Genomic DNA, 4506 nt, shown 5'->3' on the forward strand with positions numbered 1-4506 from the left:
GATATGTTCTTGTTTATGGTGGAGTCTTGGGGATGCTTGGTTGAGTTTAAGGAACCTAAATCAAGCCATAAAAATCAAGAAACAAAGAAGAGTTACTATTCATTACTATTCATTATCACTTTTCTTGAATTTATTTCACCCATCAAACCTTAGTAAAATGATCTCAAAATAATATATTACCTTAGTTTAGGATGTATGAATCTTGGGATTTAATTGTGGAATTTTGCCATGACTAGAAGTGGGTATTTTGGATTTGATTTTTCCCTTTTTTCTTGATATTGCCGAATGGAACCATGGAAGAGAGAAGAGAGAGCTTTTTGTGTTTTCTTGGAATGCTTCTTGTGGAAGATTGTGATATATGATCTTGTATATATCTTAGTACTACTAAATTAATAGAAAACTTTGCTAGCCATCCTAGTTTCCAAACTATACTACTTAGTTTAGTTATTTGGTTACTATTTGTTAGCTTTTAGGTTATCATTCCTATTTAGCTAGGTCACTATTTGGCTACTTAACCATGGTTAGTTTCTTACTCTAGTTAGCTTGTATAGTTAGTTTGGTTTGATACGTTTCTTTATTCATTTACGCATTCGCGCGGTCGCTTATTCATTTTCGTAATAAACTCTCATAAATGGTTCGTGATGTAAATCCTTTCTTATACGTTCTTTACATTTTGAAGTATCGTACTTGGATTTAAATTTGTAGGATTTTAATTTTATAATTATATTGTAATTCTCGTAATCCATGATGGTTCATAGATACGGTCGTTTTTCAAAGTTCATTTTCTTCGAAAACTAATAGCATTTACATACACTCATTAGGTACGTATAATCATGTTCGACTCCGAAACTCAATTTCTCATGAATAGCATAGTATGGGCTAAAAAGATTTCCCCGATTGTCTACGTTACTATACATCAAGCGTTTTACAAAGTCTCAAAAATTCGAGTTATTATAGTCTTCCCCTCTAAAAAGGATTTTATCCCTGAATAAATTAGAAAACAGGTGAGGATATCTATTCTTCATTACATCTTCTAATTCCCAAGTTGACTCTTCGATATTCTGATTTATCCACAAGATTCTTACCAGCTTCACAGTATTGTTCCTCAACACTTGCTCTTTCTGGTCCATCACTCTTAATGGTTGCTCAACATAGGTCAGGTCTAGTTGTAAGTCTACCTGTTCATACTCTATCACATGTCACGCATCGGCATGGATTTCCTTAGCATCGACACGTGGAACACGTTATGCACTTGTTGCAAATTCAGAGGCAAGGCGAGCTCGTAAGCTAGAGGTCCTATCCTCTTCAAGATCTCAAAGGGTCCCATGAATCTGGGACTTAGTTTCCCTTTCTTTCCAAATCTCATCACTCCTTTCCATGGAGATACTTTCAACAGCACTGAATCCCCTACTTCATATTCTCTACCTTTCCTGGTCTGGTCGGCGTACTTCTTCTGTCTGTCTTGAGCCGCTACCAACCTTTTTTCTGATAAGTCCCACCATCTCTCTGGTTTGCTGGACTAACTCAGGTCCGATTATTTTATGTTCCCCAAACTCATCCCAACATAAGGGAGAGCGACATCTTCTTCCGTAGAGAGCTTCATACGGAGGCATTCCTATGCTAGCGTGATAGCTATTATTGTAGGCAAACTCGATCAGGGGTAAGTGGTCATTCCAATTTCCTTTAAAGTCAATGGCATACGTTCACAGCATATCTTCTAGGGTCTGAATAGTCCTTTTTCTTTGCCCATTTCTTTGGGGGTGGTAAGCGGTACTCATATTCACTCTAGTGTCTACACACTCTTGGAAGCTTCTCCAAAATTGGGAGTTAAACCTTGGGTCTCTATCTGACACGATGGAAATGGGAACGTCATGCCTTACCATGATTTGTTTCAGGTAAATATCCACTAACTTGTCTACGGTGTACGTTTCGTTGATTGGAAGGAAGTGAGCGGACTTGGTTAGTCTATCTATGATAACCCATTTGGCTTCGTGATTGGTTTTAGTCCTTGGTAGGCATTTCACAAAATCCATGGCTATATGCTCCCATTTCCATTCCGGAATTTCTAGGGGCCATAATAGTCACTCGGTCGCTGATGTTCAACCTTCACTCTCTGGCATGTCAAGCATTTGCAGACCTACTCTGCTACTTCTCTTTTCATGTTAGGCCACCAATAATATTCCTTAAGGTCACGGTTCATTTTCGTACTCCCTGGATGGATTGAATACCTGGAGTTGTGCCCTTCATGCATCAGCTCATCTTTTAGTTCTTGCACATTCGGAATCCAAATCCAGGATGAATACCTCATGATCCCTTTCATATCTTTCTCGCATCTGACCTCTTCGCCGGTCAATGTGTCTCTTTCTTCATTCATCTTCTTTTCCTAATACACTCGTATCTTTTCAGCCAGTTCCGGTACTAACTTGATCTCGAATAGTCCTTCTGATCCTTTACCAGTTATTCTCATGTCGATCTCCATCTTTTCAAATTCCTTAACTAACTCCTCAGATGTCATGATCACTTTGAGTCTTTCTTTCCTACTGAGGGCGTCAGCCACCACATTGGCTTTATTCGGGTGATACAAAATTTCACAATCGTAATCCTTAATCAGCTATAACCATCTCCTTTGTCTCATGTTTAATTCTTTCTGAGTAAAAATATACTTAAGGTTCTTATGGTCTGTGTAGATCTCGCATTTTTCACCGTACAAGTAGTGTCTCCAAATATTAAGGGAAAACATTATGGCTGCTAATTCTAGATCGTGGGTCAGGTACCTGATCTCATATTCTTTCAACTGCCGAGAGACATATGCAATAACCTTTCCGTGCTGCATTAGCACACATCCTAGTCCCTTGTGCGAGGCATTGCTGTATATCACAAACTCTCCCTTTCCATCAGAAAGAGCAAGCACTGGTGCTAACACCAGTCTCCTTTTCAGTTCCTGAAAGCTTTCCTCACAATTCTCTGTCCACACAAACTTTTCGGTAAGCCTAGTCAATGGGTCGGCTATCTTGGCAAAGTCTTGCACGAATCTCCGGTAGTATCTTGCTAGACCCACAAAACTCCTAACGTCGGTTAGGGTAGTCCATCTTTCTCAATTGGACACCGCTTCTATTTTAGCGGGGTTGACTAAAACTCCTTTGCTACTCACCACATGCCCTAAGAACTGAACTTCCTTTAACCAAAACTCGCATTTTGAGAACTTGGCGTACAATTTCTCATTCCTCAAGATTTCTAAGACTATTCTCAAATATTCTGCGTGTTCTTGCTCTGTCTTTGAGTAGATTAGAATATCATCTATGTAAATTATCACACATATGTCTAGGTACTTCTTGAACACTCTGTTCATCAAATCCATAAAAGTTGTGGGTGCATTGGTTAGCCCAAATGACATGACTAAGAACTCATAATATTTGTACCTAGTATAAAAGGCAGTCTTTGGTATATCCTCGGGTTTGATTTTCAACTGGTGATATCCTCTCTTCAAATCTATTTTGGAAAAGTGTACATCACCCTTGAGCTGGTCGAATAGGTTATCAATCCTAGGGAGAGGGTACCTATGAAAGAGATATGTCCTAAGTCCAATCATGTATGAGGATTTAGGGATAACTTTTATGTAATCTGTTTTGATTTCATTGATATTAATAAAAGACTTGTTTTGTTTTTATTGCGCGCTCTATCTATTTAAATGTTTAAATAATATATACCACAGTTTAGAGTAAAGCTTTTTATGGATTGTGATGAGATCATAATAATGAGACCTAAAAGATGATAACTCTAAACTTAAATAGTTCCTGGTCGTAGGATTACTAACTGGTAATTAATAATCCACAAAGATCGGTACATACTATGCTTGCTTCATTATGAAGGATGTCTGTTCTCATAGACAATTGTGTGGTGACACTATAGCTAGTATGTAGGTGCTTATTATAGAATAAGTTCACTGAACATGACTCACACAGCTGAACAACTGATGGAGTTCACTCACGTGTCAGCAGTTGTTCACATAGTGATAGTTGTACAAGTATCCTTAGACTTGAGATCATCATAGTCATCTTGTGTACACTAAACTATGCTTTGGTTTAGTTCTTAGTCTCAAGGGATAATTATAAGGGCTCTACTGGGTATAGGAATTTGTACACGAAGATAGTGTATGATCAATAAAGGATCTACCCCTTCCAGTGAGGGGAAAGAATGTTCAATACTGATCCACTTATGCTAGTTCAGGAATCTCTGGCCAGAGTGAATGAAATTAGAAAGGAGTTGGGAAAGCAAGTGATTAAATAAGATAGGCTTGACACAAGTATGCCTTGTATTTAATCATGACATTGCAGGGTAGAAGGAATTGATTGTACGGTAACTACTCAATGAATAGGTGCTTGGTATTCTAAGCAGTGAATTCGTATTATCCGGATAGTCGCGATATACTGAGAAGTATCCCTCACGATGTAGAATAAATATGATTAATTAATTAATCATATTTACTGAATTAGAGAATTTAAATAA

This window comes from Apium graveolens, chromosome 2 (genome assembly GCF_009905375.1).
Source record: "Apium graveolens cultivar Ventura chromosome 2, ASM990537v1, whole genome shotgun sequence".
NCBI classification, from domain to species: Eukaryota; Viridiplantae; Streptophyta; class Magnoliopsida; order Apiales; family Apiaceae; genus Apium; species Apium graveolens.